This window comes from Salmo salar, chromosome 02, assembly GCF_965601325.2.
Source record: "Salmo salar chromosome 02, fSalSal1, whole genome shotgun sequence".
NCBI lineage: Eukaryota > Metazoa > Chordata > Actinopteri > Salmoniformes > Salmonidae > Salmo > Salmo salar.
Window position 1 is genome coordinate 4,505,475 of NC_138292.1, and position 17,026 is coordinate 4,522,500.

A 17,026-nucleotide genomic window follows, 5' to 3' on the forward strand; every position below is an offset into this window, starting at 1 on the left:
GTATCTAGGAGTATGAGCCTCCCTGCTGTATCTAGGAGTATGTATGAGCCTCCCTGTTGTATCTAGGAGTATGTATGAGCCTCCCTGTTGTATCTAGGAGTATGTATGAGCCTCCCTGCTGTATCTAGGAGTATGAGCCTCCCTGCTGTATCTAGGAGTATGTATGAGCCTCCCTGCTGTGTCTAGGAGTATGAGCCTCCCTGCTGTATCTAGGAGTATGTATGAGCCTCCCTGCTGTATGTAGGAGTATGTGTGAGCCTCCCTGCTGTATCTAGGAGTATGTATGAGCCTCCCTGCTGTATCTAGGAGTATGAGCCTCCCTGCTGTATCTAGGAGTATGTATGAGCCTCCCTGCTGTATCTAGGAGTATGTATGAGCCTCCCTGTTGTATCTAGGAGTATGTATGAGCCTCCCTGCTGTATCTAGGAGTATGAGCCTCCCTGCTGTATCTAGGAGTATGTATGAGCCTCCCTGTTGGGAGAGAATGAGCTCCCTAACTGTTACATCTGTGGGCTGATCTCCCCCTTCTCGTCCTTCGCCCGGTTTTTCACTTCTCTCCATTCTCTCGCCCCCTTATCCTTTGCTCCCCCTGTTCTTTCTGCCTCCCCATTTGCCCCCCCCCTCTCCTCCTCCCCCCGCTCTCTCCCTTCATCTCTTTCCGTTGCTCTCTGTCTCGTCAGAACAGACAGTCTTCCTAGTTTCTGTGAGAAGTGAATCATGTCCTGTATCACACCACTTGTTTGTTCTGAACAAGATGGATGTTCACTTGAGAGGTACTAAAGCTTCCCGGTGCCAGTCAGAGAGACAGCCAGACAGACAGACCACTCATCCTCCTAATGGCCCTCAAGCTTCTCACTGACACACCGTCTCCGTCTGTCTGTACTCTCTGTTCCAGAGAGAGGCTGCTCATATATCTCAATGCTGGCTTTTCTTTTTGTTTCTCTGTTTTGTTTGTTGTGTAAAATGTTGAACTTAGCATTCTATAACACTTTCATGCGATGTGAAAATGAATAAACAATGTTAAAAACTTAGAGAAAGAGGCTCTGAAATCAACATGAAGATAAAATGAATGAACATCTGATCATGTCTCTCATGCTTTTGTTCTGTCTAACAAACTGTGCCTGCGAGTGTGTCTGTGTTGCACAGGCTACAGAACATACAGTACTTAGGATGTGTGGACATGCCGTTCTATTAAACTGTCATGAGGGAATCACTGACAGTAAGGTCAACAACGTTCCGTTTGACATGGGATTGCAATTTAATCTCAACTCTTAAGGTATTAGCTAGCCTCCATTTAGCCTGCCTCTCTCTAGCTGACAGACGTAGATAAATGGTAAACAAGCTCTAGCTAAAAGACAGAGATGGTAAACAAGCTCTATCTGACAGACAGACGAAGACGATAAACAAGCTCTACCTATTCTATATTCTAAATGACATCACCGTGTGGGGTGCCTGAAGGCAGTTAAACCGTCCATAGTGTTATTATAATAAGGAGGGTTTAACAAAAGTGGTCTCCCGATGTGGTTTAAGCATTACTGTGGACTTAAAACATCCAATTCTGGTCTCCCGAGTGGCGCTGCGGGACAAGGCACTGCATCTCAGTGCTAGAGGCGTCACTACACTTCCAGCCTGCATCACAACCGGTCGTGATTGGGAGTCCCGTAGGGCGGCGCACAATCGGCCCAGCGTCGTCCGGGTTAGGGTTTGGCCGGGGTAAGCCGTCATTGTAAATAATAATTTGTTCTTAACTGGCTTGTCTTGTTAAATAAAAGGTTAAATACATTTTTTTTTTTTATCTATTTAAAAAAAGCATGATTTTGAGAGTGGTTGAATAAATATGTCGAATAAACATATTGGCCGGTAAGAATTCTGGACCAGAAAGTTAGGTTTTTAGGCCCTGTTCATAAACCATGTTTCTGGTCGTTCCAAAACCACTCACAGGCTTAGGTTTACATCCTGTTCAGTCCTGTTACCTCATTAGTTAGCTAGCTAACAACCTGGTTACTTAACCAGTACCATCGTGTTCAGTCCTGTTACCTCATTAGTTAGCTAGCTAACAACCTGGTTACTTAACCAGTACCATCCTGTTCAGTCCTGTTACCTCATTAGTTAGCTAGCTAACAACCTGGTTACTTAACCAGTACCATCGTGTTCAGTCCTGTTACCTCATTATTTAGCTAGCTAACAACCTGGTTACTTAACCAGTACCATCGTGTTCAGTCCTGTTACCTCATTAGTTAGCTAGCTAACAACCTGGTTACTTAACCAGTACCATCGTGTTCCGTTCGGTTACAATTCATATAATGCCAAATATGATATTGGTGGTCCACACCAGTGCTACCGATGAACATGTTTAATTTAGAGCCATGTGTGTAGTACTAGTCATACATCTCCACTGGGTAGCTCAAACATTATATTATTATACACTACCGGTCAAAGGTTTTACAACACCTAGTCAATCAAGGGCTTTGGCTTCCACAGCGATACCGCATCCCATCTGGTGTGGGCTTAGTGGCACTATCATTTATTTTTCAACAGGACAATGACCCAACACACCTCCAGGCTGTGTAAGGGCTATTTGACCAAGAAGGAGAGTGATGCAGTGCTGCATCAGATGACCTGGCCTCCACAATCGCCAACCTCAACCAAATTGAGATGGTTTGGGATGAGTTGGACCGCAGAGTGAAGATAAAGCAGCCAACAAGTGCTCAGCATATGTGGGAACTACTTCAAAACTGTTGGAGAGAATGCCAAGAGTGTGCAAAGCTGTTATCAAAGAAAAGGGTGGCTATTTGAAAAATCTCAAATATAAAATAGGTTTTAATTTGTTTAACACTTTTGGATACTACATGATTCCATATGTGTTATTTCATAGTTTTGATGTCTTCACTATTATTCTACAATGTAGAAAATAGTAAAAATAAAGAAAAAGCCTTGAATGAGTAGGTGTTGTAAACCTTTTGAGCGGTAGTGTATGCAGCAGGGCAGTAAAGTCTGGCCGAGGGACTGCAGATTGAATACATCCAGTCACCATCTGCCTGAGGTCTCGTACCAGCCAGGCTATAGCCTAGACGCCATCTTCCTTCCTTCATAGGGAGGACATGTTGCTCTGCTGAGCCAGCAACACAATCACCTGTAATCTTCCCCCCCCTCCCTCCCTCCCTCCCTCCCTCCCTAGCAAGGCCTCCCTCCCTCCCTCCCTCCCTCCCTAGCAAGGCCTCACTCACTCCCTCCCTCCCTCCCTTCCTCCCTAGCAAGGCCTCCCTCCCTCCCTCCCTCCCTCCCTAGCAAGGCCTCCCTCCCTTCCTCCCTCCACACAAACAGTCCTGATTTGAATGGAAGCCTTGGTGTAGTTTTCACAGTATGGGGTTGATGCCGGAGCGAGTTGAGGGATTTCACCATCGACCCCATCGCCTTTTCAATCATCAGATGGGCCTCCAATGTACAATTGACTTAAATAGAATTTAAAAAGTCCTGATTATCAAGCACTGGGTTTTAATCCAGGTTCAAGTTTTAAAAAAAAGAAGAATATATTTTTGTTAAATTATTAAATGGGGCTGAATGTTGTTGTTGCAGCCAAATAAGATTTTACATTTGTTGTTTCGTTCTTCTGATAGTAATGGAGTACTTTGAGTGATATATATATATATATATAAATAAATGAGCACAGGGAGATGTCCTAAAAGAGGATGCGTACACTTCAGTGTCCTTCATTAGTCTGCCTCAAAGAGACGTCTGTTTTGTGTTCATGTTGAAAAGAAGCTCTTTTGAATTGAATCAGCCTCACAAGGTCTTCAGTTCTTCCCATTAACAGTCATTTTCCTCCCTCTGACCTTTTAAAATCGGGCAATCTGCAATTTTAACATCAATTTCTGGGATTTTAATGCTATATAACCATTGATTGTTAAAGAATTAAACTAATACATGAGCTTAGTCATCTGTCTTATCCCCCATCAGAAACCAAAATACATGATGTTTTTACTCCAATGTTTGTAAACAATAGAATTGTAACCAACCACTGTACAGCCTCAAGACATGGTTAAAATAGGATATTGATCTCATGGATGGTCACATCTGGGCAAAATAAAAACCTATGTGAGAATGCTCTTCATTGACTACAGTTCCCCATTCAACACTATTTTTCCCCTCCAAGCAAGCTCAGAGCCCTGGGTCTGGACACTACCCTCTGCAACTGGACCCTGGACTTCCTGACGGGCAGACCACAGGCTGTGAGGATCAGCACAAACACCTCCTCCAAACTGACTCTTAATACAGAGGCCCCCCAGGGCTGTGTCCTCAGCCCTCTGCTGTACTCCCTGTTCACCCACAAACTGACTCAATACAGGGGCCCCCCAGGGCTGTGTCCTCAGCCCTTTGCTGTGCTCCCTGTTCACCTGCACCTGACTCAACACAGGGGCCCCCCAGGGCTGTGTCCTCAGCCCTCTGCTGTACTCCCTGTTCACCCACACCTGACTCAACAGGGGCCCCCCAGGGCTGTGTCCTCAGCCCTCTGCTGTCCTCCCTGTTCACCTGCGTAGCTTTGTACAACACCAACTTCATCATCAAGTTTGCTGATGACACCACAGATGTAAGCTTGATAACCAACAGCGACGAGTCAGCCTATAGGGAGGAGGTAAGAAAAACTGGCTTTGTCGTGCCAGGACAACCTCTCCCTCAACGTCAGCAAAACAAAAAGGTGTTGATTGTTGACTTCAGGAAGCATAGGGTACACGCCCCGATCCACATCAACGGGACTGCAGTAGAGAGTCATAGATTTTAACTTTCTCGGTGTCCACATCACCGAGGACTTGACATGGAACACCACCACCACCACTCTAGTCTAGAGGGCGGAACAGCGCCTCTACTTCCTAAGGCGGCTGAAGAAATGTGTCATTGCAGCCCGGGTCCTCTCCAAATACTACCGCTGAACCATCAAAAGCATCCTGACCGGTTGCATCAGGACCTGGTACGGGAATTACTCCACCCACGACCGCAAGTCCCTCCACCGGGTGGTGAAGACGGCCCAGTACATCACTGGGGGCCGTGTTCCCACCCATCCAGGACTTGAAACGGTGCCTGAGGAAGTCCCGCAGCATCTTCAAGGACCCCACACACCCCAGCCACAAGCTGTTCACTCCCTTACCGTCGGGCAGACGTATCAGAGCATGAGATCTGATAGAAACTGTCTCGAGACTGTTGGTATCTACAAGCCATGGGACTGCTGAACACTTGAACTGGACTGACCACCTGCACTGACTCTGCACCGTTACACACACACACACACACACACACACACACACACACACACACACACACACACACACACACACACACACACACACACACACACACACACACACACACACACACACACACACACACACACACACACACACACACACACACACCCACACACCGTTGCTAGCAGACTCTTCTTTACTACTGCTAATACTGCACAATTTAAACACTTGCACCCCAATCTCCACTTTCTCTGATATGTGTGTAAATATTGGGACTATAAATTGAGCCTTGCTGTATTTTACTTTTATTTTCTATTCTACTGACCCATTTCCTTTACCTTCCTATTTTTATCTTTCATTATTTATTGTTGTTGCTTTGTCAAGAAGAAACCTACAAGTATTTTGTTGTACAGTGTATACCATGTCTATCCTGTACATACAACTAAGAAATGGTCAACATTTAAATTTGAGGGAGTGGTTACATTTCTCCAGCCCCATCCCTCAGCTTGTTACCAAAACAGTGGCAGGGTGACCTCGTTATTATTGTTGGAACTGCCAATTGGCCTTTTAATATAAGCGAGAGGCAAATGCTTTCAGCGTTGAGCTTTAACCGTGATGCCTCTACTGAATAGCCCTGACTGACACATCTAAGCCTGGACACAATCTTCCCTAATAGCTGTCTTGTGTGTGTGTAAATGTACGCGTGTGTGTGTGTGTGTAAATGTACACGTGTGTGTGTGTACACGTGTGTGTGGGTGTGTGTGTAAATGTACGTGTGTGTGTGTGTGTGTGTGTGTGTGTGTGTGTGTGTGTGTGTGTGTGTGTGTGTACACGTGTGTGTGTGTGGTGTGTGTGTGTGTGTGTGTGTGTGTGTGTGTGTGTGTACACGTGTGTGTGTGTACACGTGTGTGTGTGTGTGTGTGTGTGTGTGTGTGTGTGTGTGTGTGTGTGTGTGTAAATGCACATGTGTGGTGTGTGTGTAAATGTGCATGTGTGGTGTGTGTGTAAATGTGCATGTGTGGTGTGTGTGTGTGTGTAAATGTACGTGTTGTGTGTGTGTAAATGTGCATGTGTGGTGTGTGTACACGTGTGTGTGTGTGAAAATGTACATGTGTGTCTGTGTGTGTACACGTCTTACATTAAGGAAGCCCGACTTGGCCTTTCTGCTATTACCCAGGGTCAAACCCAGTAGCAGTAAGCAGCTAGCAGCCTGTGGAGAAGACGGGTTTTAATAGAGGCCACTCTCCTTGTGTGACGGACACTATCTACTGAGGAATCCATTAGTCCTGGATCGTTAAAGCCTAAAGTCCATCCAAATATGGACATTTACATTCTCTACTAGTTGGAAATGTATGCAGTGGACAGCTTAACGGCGCATACGGTGGCAAGACGTCCCCACTATAGATAATCCACAGCAGACTATACTTAATATAAGATGAACACAATCTGGATGGAACAGTATGTACAGATGGAGGAGCTTGATTTGACCAGTATTGTCGCAGCAAAAAAAAACCTTGCAGCAACAGGATTTCAACGTTTAGTCCGGAATGTTGCTTGATCGGTGGCTAGGCTATTAGCTGGCTAATAGTAGGCTACATGAAAAGTGGTATACTGTTAATGTAACCGTGTGTTAGTGTGAGTTTTCACTGAATTTATGTCAATCAAACCACATTTTATTAGTCACATGCGGCCGAATTCAACAGGTGTAGACCTTTCAGTGAAACGCTGAATTCAACAGGTATTGACCTTTCAGTGAAACGCTGAATACAACAGGTATAGACCTTTCAGTGAAACGCTGAATACAACAGGTATTGACCTTTCAGTGAAACGCTGAATACAACAGGTATAGACCTTTCAGTGAAACACTGAATACAACAGGTATTGACCTTTCAGTGAAACGCTGAATACAACAGGTATAGACCTTTCTTACTTAGAAGCCCTTAACCAACAACGCAGTTTAAAAAATACGAATAAGAAATAAAAGTAACAAATAGTTAAAGAGCAGCAGTTAAATAACAATGTGGAGACTATATACAGGGTGTTACGGTACAGAGTCAATGTGGAGACTATATACAGGGTGTTACGGTACAGAGTCAATGTGGAGACTATATACAGGGGGTACCGGTACAGAGTCAATGTGGAGACTATATACAGGGTGTTACGGTACAGAGTCAATATGGAGACTATATACAGGGTACCGGTACAGAGTCAATGTGGAGACTATATACAGGGGGGTACCGGTACAGAGTCAATGTGGAGGCTATATACAGGGGGTACCAGTACAGAGTCAATGTGGAGACTATATACAGGGGGTACCGGTACAGAGTCAATGTGGAGGCTATATACAGGGGGTACCGGTACAGAGTCAATGTGGAGGCTATATACAGGGGGTACCGGTACAGAGTCAATATGGAGACTATATACAGGGGGTACCGGTACAGAGTCAATGTGGAGGCTATATACAGGGGGTACCGGTACAGAGTCAATGTGGAGACTATATACAGGGGGGTACCGGTAGAGAGTCAATATGGAGACTATATACAGGGGGGTACCGGTAGAGAGTCAATGTGGAGGCTATATACAGGGGGTACCGGTACAGAGTCAATGTGGAGGCTATATACAGGGGGTACCGGTACAGAGTCAATGTGGAGGCTATATACAGGGGGTACCGGTACAGAGTCAATATGGAGACTATATACAGGGGGTACCGGTACAGAGTCAATATGGAGACTATATACAGGGGGTACCGGTACAGAGTCAATATGGAGACTATATACAGGGGGTACCGGTACAGAGTCAATGTGGAGGCTATATACAGGGGGTACTGGTACAGAGTCAATGTGGAGGCTATATACAGGGGGGTACCGGTACAGAGTCAATGTGGAGACTATATACAGGGGGTACCGGTACAGAGTCAATATGGAGACTATATACAGGGGGTACCGGTACAGAGTCAATGTGGAGGCTATATACAGGGGGTACTGGTACAGAGTCAATGTGGAGGCTATATACAGGGGGGTACCGGTACAGAGTCAATGTGGAGACTATATACAGGGGGTACCGGTACAGAGTCAATATGGAGGCTATATACAGGGGGTACCGGTACAGAGTCAATGTGGAGACTATATACAGGGGGGTACCGGTACAGAGTCAATATGGAGACTATATACAGGGGGTACCGGTACAGAGTCAATGTGGAGGCTATATACAGGGGGTACTGGTACAGAGTCAATGTGGAGGCTATATACAGGGGGGTACCGGTACAGAGTCAATGTGGAGACTATATACAGGGGGTACCGGTACAGAGTCAATATGGAGGCTATATACAGGGGGTACCGGTACAGAGTCAATGTGGAGACTATATACAGGGGGGTACCGGTACAGAGTCAATGTGGAGACTATATACAGGGGGTACCGGTACAGAGTCAATATGGAGACTATATACAGGGGGTACCGGTACAGAGTCAATATGGAGACTATATACAGGGGGGTACCGGTACAGAGTCAATATGGAGACTATATACAGGGGGTACCGGTACAGAGTCAATATGGAGACTATATACAGGGGGTACCGGTACAGAGTCAATGTGGAGGCTATATACAGGGGGTACCGGTACAGAGTCAATATGGAGACTATATACAGGGGGTACCGGTACAGAGTCAATATGGAGACTATATACAGGGGGTACCGGTACAGAGTCAATGTGGAGGCTATATACAGGGGGTACCGGTACAGAGTCAATGTGGAGACTATATACAGGGGGTACCGGTACAGAGTCAATATGGAGACTATATACAGGGGGTACCGGTACAGAGTCAATATGGAGACTATATACAGGGGGTACCGGTACAGAGTCAATATGGAGACTATATACAGGGGGTACCGGTACAGAGTCAATGTGGAGGCTATATACAGGGGGTACCGGTACAGAGTCAATGTGGAGACTATATACAGGGGGTACCGGTACAGAGTCAATATGGAGACTATATACAGGGGGTACCGGTACAGAGTCAATGTGGAGGCTATATACAGGGGGTACCGGTACAGAGTCAATATGGAGACTATATACAGGGGGTACCGGTACAGAGTCAATATGGAGACTATATACAGGGGGGTACCGGTACAGAGTCAATATGGAGGCTATATACAGGGGGGTACCGGTACAGAGTCAATATGGAGACTATATACAGGGGGGTACTGGTACAGAGTCAATATGGAGGCTATATACAGGGGGTACCGGTACAGAGTCAATATGGAGACTATATACAGGGGGGTACCGGTACAGAGTCAATATGGAGACTATATACAGGGGGTACCGGTACAGAGTCAATATGAAGGCTATATACAGGGGGGTACCGGTACAGAGTCAATATGGAGACTATATACAGGGGGTACCGGTACAGAGTCAATGTGGAGACTATATACAGGGGGTACCGGTACAGAGTCAATATGGAGACTATATACAGGGGGTACCTGTACAGAGTGAATGTGGAGACTATATACAGGGGGTACCGGTACAGAGTCAATGTGGAGGCTATATACAGGGGGTACCGGTACAGAGTCAATATGGAGACTATATACAGGGGTACCTGTACAGAGTCAATGTGGAGGCTATATACAGGGGGTACCGGTAGAGAGTCAATGTGGAGACTATATACAGGGGGTACCGGTACAGAGTCAATGTGGAGGCTATATACAGGGGGTACCGGTACAGAGTCAATGTGGAGGCTATATACAGGGGGTACCGGTACCGAGTCAATATGGAGACTATGTACAGGGGGCACCGGTTAGTTGAGGTAATCTGTACATGTAGGTAGGGGTAAAGTGACTATGTATAGATAATAACAGAGTAGCAGCAGCGTAAAAGGGGGGGGGGGTCAATGTAAATAGTCTGGGTGGCCATTTGATTAGATGTTCAGGAGTCTTATGGCTTGGGGGGGTAGAAGCTGTTTGGGAACCTCTTGGACCTAGACTTGGCGCTCCGGTACCGCTTGCCGTGCGGTAGCAGAGAGAACAGTCTATGACTACGGTATATCTACCCTGACATCATGAAGCTCATCTACATTTCCAGAAAGAAGGAAAATTCTCGCCAACGAAAAGAGTGATCAAATGAAGAGCCTACATCTGTAGGACTTAATAAAAGCTATAGGAAATGAATGAGCAGTACGTGTGAGCTTTTCATTTCATATTTGGGTGGCGGTGGGGGGGAGAGAGAACGAAACACCTGCTGTACAAATGGAATTTCATGTGTTACATTATGGTCCAGCTAGGAAGGATCATATTTTAGACTGGGAGCAGTCAACAATGTTTATCCAGTATTTCAATTCAGCACAGCATGAAAACATACATTTAGTTTCATTCCAATAAGGCTACAGGTTGGTGTGTACATCTCTTTGAGCTTGAGAAAAAATGTAAACTTAGCTTAATACATTCCCTGATGTCTGGGTGGATATCCCTGACCTGTCCTACCACTAATACATTCCCTGATATCAGGGTGGATATCCCTGACCTGTCCTACCACTAATACATTCCCTGATATCAGGATGGATATCCCTGACCTGTCCTACCACTAATACATTCCCTGATATCAGGGTGGATATCCCTGACCTGTCCTACCACTAATACATTCCCTGATATCAGGGTGGATATCCCTGACCTGTCCTACCACTAATACATTCCCTGATATCAGGGTGGATATCCCTGACCTGTCCTACCACTAATACATTCCCTGATATCAGGGTAGGTATCCCTGACCTGTCCTACCACTAATACATTCCCTGATATCAGGGTGGATATCCCTGACCTGTCCTACCACTAATACATTCCCTGATATCAGGGTAGGTATCCCTGACCTGTCCTACCACTAATACATTCCCTGATATCAGGGTGGATATCCCTGACCTGTCCTACCACTAATACATTCCCTGATATCAGGGTGGATATCCCTGACCTGTCCTACCACTAATACATTCCCTGATATCAGGGTGGATATCCCTGACCTGTCCTACCACTAATACATTCCCTGATATCAGGGTGGATATCCCTGACCTGTCCTACCACTAATACATTCCCTGATATCAGGATGGATATCCCTGACCTGTCCTACCACTAATACATTCCCTGATATCAGGGTGGATATCCCTGACCTGTCCTACCACTAATACATTCCCTGATATCAGGGTGGATATCCCTGACCTGTCCTACCACTAATACATTCCATGATATCAGGGTGGATATCCCTGACCTGTCCTACCACTAATACATTCCCTGATATCAGGGTGGATATCCCTGACCTGTCCTACCACTAATACATTCCCTGATATCAGGATGGATATCCCTGACCTGTCCTACCACTAATACATTCCCTGATATCAGGGTAGGTATCCCTGACCTGTCCTACCACTAATACATTCCCTGATATCAGGATGGATATCCCTGACCTGTCCTACCACTAATACATTCCCTGATATCAGGGTGGATATCCCTGACCTGTCCTACCACTAATACATTCCCTGATATCAGGGTGGATATCCCTGACCTGTCCTACCACTAATACATTCCCTGATATCAGGGTGTGTATACAGTGCTGTATAACTGGACTGTTACAGTATACAGTGGACTACCTCCAGAGGCTGTTTGTGGGTCTGACCTTTTACTCTAGCCTGACCCTAACACCCCCATCACACAATGTGGCCCTGCCCTCCCTCCCAGCCCTCATTTCATTTATTTATCCAGGCTCGTCCCCAGAGTAAGAGGTGATACAGGACAATACTCCACTGTACCTCCAGAGGGTGTTTATGGGTCTGGCCTTTCCTCTAGCCTGACCCTAGACTACACCATCATATAAAACACACACAAAGTGCCCTCCCTCCCTCCCTCCCTCCCTCCCTCCCTCCCTCCCCTCCCTCCCTCCCTCCCTCCCTCCCTCCCTCCCCTCCCTCCCCTCTCCCTCCCTCCCTCCCTCCCTCCCTCCCCTCCCTCCCTCCCTCCCTCCCTCCCCTCCCAGTCCTCATTTCATTTGTTTATCCAGGCTAGTCCCTCTAGTAACACTGTTTTCCAGGGATCCCTAAGCCAGTCCTGCCCTTAGAGGTCGTACAGGAGAATACCCTCTACTTTCAGAGGGTCTTTCCTGTGTCCTGGCCCTGCCATCTCATCATCACACCCCCCTACCCTGCTCTCCCTCACAGCCCTAATCCAGTAGCAACTGTGGGTGAGGATATACAGAGGACTATCATAGTGTGAAATACAGGAAGGCTACCTCCAGTGGCTGTGTGTCTGGTCTTTCCTGTGTCCTGGCCCTGACCACGTACCTCACACAGACTGGAATGTCACCATTAAAACAATCACTTTGTGGAGAGAGAGAGAGAGGCCCTGGAGTGACTGTTCACTGTTCAGCTCACAGACAGAATACACACACACCCGGAGACACACACACACACACACACACACACACACACGGAGACACACACACACACACGGAGACACACACACACGGAGACACACACACACTCACTCACACACACTCACTCACACACAGTGACAGACACACACAGACCACACACAGAGACAGACACACACACACACGGAGACACACACACACCCACACACACACCCACACACACGGAGACACACACACACACACACACACACACACACACACACACACACACACACACACACACACACACACACACACACACATACACACACACACACAGAGAGAACACCTCAGGTGGGGCCTACAGACACAGTCAGGAGCCATAAGGTCTACTCTGGGAGAAGAGAGGACAATACACCAGTCCCTTCATCCTTCCATCTCCCTCTTTATCATTAACAGGTCTCAGCTTCATTGTTACCCTCCATTCACAGCAAATTAGATTACAGCCTAGTATAAACCTAAAGGACACACACACACACCTTTGTTGCCCCCCCTCCCCCAGTCAAACATTAAACCTCATTAAGGTCGAACACATCTTCCTCTTCTCGCCCTCCTTTCTTCTTCTCTGGTATTCTCCCCCCGCCCCCACCAACGCACCACTGCCGCCTCGGAGCCCCTAATCTCCAAAAGTAATAAATATTGTTTTCTTTCTGGGCTCTATGAAACGAGTGATGAAATGAGTTTCAAACCCCAGTGGTCTTGTTTAAAGCCCTCAACTCATTTCTTTTTTGGCGTGATTGTCAGGGCTGGTTGGCTGGCTGTTATTGCTGCTGTTTCTCTGTATCACTGGTGGAGGTAGAAAAGGGTCCCAGGGTGGCAGAACCTGTATTACACAGATACCAAGTAGAAGACTGGCTGACTGATGTTTTACTGAAACACAACCACGCTCGCAGTACTTTGTCAACGCTTAGCCAACGAGGTAAGACTCCATCAGAGAACCTAAAGAAAACTCATCTTTTGACAGCAGAGAGAAATGTGCCTTTCCCACCTGTTTGTATTGGCATCCTCTTAATAACGACCCAACATGTAACAAGTCCAACACGTGTCCCTGTGTGTCTGTTCATGCATGTCAACATGTCTCTCAGTCATCTCCTCTTTAAAAGTCCTGAACAGTCGTGATGATAAAACATACACCTGGTTAACTACCAGGCTGAGTGGGCAGGGAGCTCGTACCCATGAGCCTCCACTGACAGATCTCTGAAACACCGATGTCAAGCAACGTGGATGCAGTGTCGCAGGAAAATCATTAAGCAAATTTGGAGAAACACAAAGCAATTTAAACATTCAAATTGCATGAATGATATATATATGTATATATACACATCTTCCGTTAACTAGCTAACACTAGTAACTAGCTAACACCAGACGGCTGGAGACCTAGCTAACCAGTAACTAGTTAACACCAGACATAAAGACCTAGCTAGCCAGTAACTAGCTAACACCAGACGGCTGAAGACCTAGCTAACCAGTAACTAGCTAACACCAGACAGATGAAGACCTAGCTAACCAGTAACTAGCTAACACCAGACAGATGAAGACCTAGCTAACCAGTAACTAGCTAACACCAGACAGATGAAGACCTAGCTAACCAGTAACTAGCTAACACCAGACAGATGAAGACCTAGCTAACCAGTAACTAGCTAACACCAGACAGATGAAGACCTAGCTAACCAGTAACTAGCTAACACCAGACAGATGAAGACCTAGCTAACCAGTAACTAGCTAACACCAGACAGATGAAGACCTAGCTAACCAGTAACTAGCTAACACCAGACAGATGAAGACCTAGCTAACCAGTAACTAGCTAACACCAGACAGATGAAGACCTAGCTAACCAGTAACTAGCTAACCAGTAACTAACACCAGACAGATGAAGACCTAGCTAACCAGTAACTAGCTAACACCAGGGGAGATATAAGTATAGTATCTTTGCCATAGACCAATACGGTCAACTTTTAATTATATTTGCTGAAACACTACAGTCAAAATGTGGCACCAGTAGAGTAGATATTTAGCTACATAAACCACTCTGCAAACATGCCATCTCCGATATTGGTTACAAGGAAGAATTAATTTAAATGAGGTAAATCACAATCACCTGCATGTTCCCCACCTGTCACTAAGGGTTCATTACCTCACTACCTTTACAGGAGTGGTGACAGTAAAATAGAGGAGAGGAGGAGAAGGGGAGAGAGGGAGAAGAGGAGGAGAAGGGGATGGGAGGAGGAGAAGGGAGAGGGGGGGAGATGGGAGGAGGAGAAGGGGAGGGGGGAAGGGGAGGGGAGAGGAGGAGGAGGGGAGGGGAGGAGGAGAAGGGGAGGGGGGGAGAAGAGGAGGAGAAGGGGATGGGAGGAGGAGAAGGGAGGGGGGAGGAGAGGAGGAGGAGGGGAGGGGAGGAGGAGAGGAGAAGGGGAAGAGAAGGGCAGGGGAGGACGAGAAGGGGAGAAGGAGAGGGGGGAGAAGGAGGAGAGGGGGAGGGGAGGGGAGGAGGAGGAGGAGGGGGAGGGGAGGAGGAGGAGAGGGGGAGGGGAGGAGGAGAAGCGGAGGAGGAGAGGACTTGGGGAAGAGAAGGGGAGGGGAGGAGGAGAGGAGAAGGGGAGGAGAAGGGGAGGGGAGGAGGAGGGGAGAGGATGAGAAGGGGAGGAGAGGAGGAGGGAGGAGGAGAAGGGAGGAGAAGGGGAGGGGAGGGGAGGGGAGAGAGGAGAGGGGAGGAGGAGGAGGGGGAGGAGGGAGGAGGAGAAGGGGAGGGGAGGAGGAGGGGAGGAGAAGGGTAGGGGAGGAGGAGGGGAGAGGATGAGAAGGGGAGGAGAAGGGGAAGAGAGGAAGAGAGGAGGAGGGGAGGAGAGGAGGAGAAGGGGAGGAGGGGAGGGGGAGAGGAGAAGAGGAAGAGAAGGAGATAAGAAGAGGAAAAGAAGGGGAGGAGGAGGAAGGGAAGAGTATTTCAACAGGAACAAGTGATGTCATCACAGAGAGCTATAAATGTGTTTTTCTCTGTGTGTGTGTGTCCCCGTCCTGGGGCCCATGTAATATGTGTCCCCCCAGGTCTTCAGTATGACACACTCAACAAGGTGTTGTGTTTCCTGAGTCATGACGATATAGAAACCACTCAATCACTGCTGCTTTCACACCTTTCACTATAAACCCCATCACTCTGCTCTGCAACACACACACCTGACTCTACGGTGGTCACTGTCCATATCTGCTCTCATCAACTGAAACCATCTGTCACCCAGGCTCACAGACTCGGTTTGTTGTAAACTCCCAAAGGGACGTGTCAGTTTCACCATTAAGGATGACAGCTTCAAGACAGACACTTGGGGGAATCTAAAATGGCAGCCTACTGCCTGTACAGCCCACTACTCTTGGTCAGAGGCCTACAGGAAGCCCAGTGAGACTCAGGCCTTAATGCATTCTTAATGCATCTTTTTACTGGGTCTCTCTACAATATATTATGACCCTTTTACTGGGTCTCTCCACAATATATTATGACCCTTTTACTGGGTCTCTCTACAATATATTACCCTTTTACTGGGTCTCTCTACAATATATTATGACCCTTTTACTGGGTCTCTCCACAATATATTATGACCCTTTTACTGGGTCTCTCCACAATATATTATGACCCTTTTACTGGGTTTCTCCACAATACATTACCTTTGTACTGGACTAAGTCTCTCCACAATACATTACCTTTGTACTGGACTAAGTCTCTCCACAATATAAAGGTCTATGGGACTGCCTGGGTCTCCTTCATCGGTTGCAGTTTACGATACATTTCTCTATTGAACCACATTGTTGATTGACCTCAGGGCCCATAGGGCATTACGTCTTTCAGCTTTCTCTCTTTCTTCATCCCTCTCTTCTTCCCTCGTGGTAACGCTTTCATAAGCCCATAGCCCGGGAACACACGCTTATAGACGTGCGCACACACAAACACACACACACAAACACCCTCTTCACTGCCTGCCGGGGTAGATAATATAGTGGACGGGGTGCAGCTAGATTGAGAGAAAGCCTCCAGGCAAGTGAGTTTACACTGAAGAGAGAGAGGCCTGTCCTGCCTCCGTCTGTCCATTAGGAGAGAATGTTTAAATAGTTCTAGTGTGACACTACTATTGGGAGTCGCTGGTCACATGTTTCCACGCGACAGGAAATGGGGTGCCAAAACACAGGCACACAATAGACCACAGGACTGTTGACTGCAGCAGCTGGGCTGAACTAACTGGGCCTCTGTCACAGTGGCTCTGGGGGTTCATATCTTCAGAGTCCTGGCTATATGGGTTATAATGTTGATGAAAGGTGTGTTTCATATCTTCAGAGTCCTGGCTATATGGGTTATAATGTTGA

At 47.0% G+C, this 17,026-nt stretch overlaps 1 protein-coding gene across 3 annotated transcripts in view; it reads right to left on the reverse strand.

Moving 5' to 3' along the window:
• Window positions 1-17,026, reverse strand: part of LOC106597444 (threonylcarbamoyladenosine tRNA methylthiotransferase) — an 811,125-nt gene that overhangs the window by 629,027 nt on the left and 165,072 nt on the right. The gene's annotated exons all lie outside the window — the stretch shown is intronic.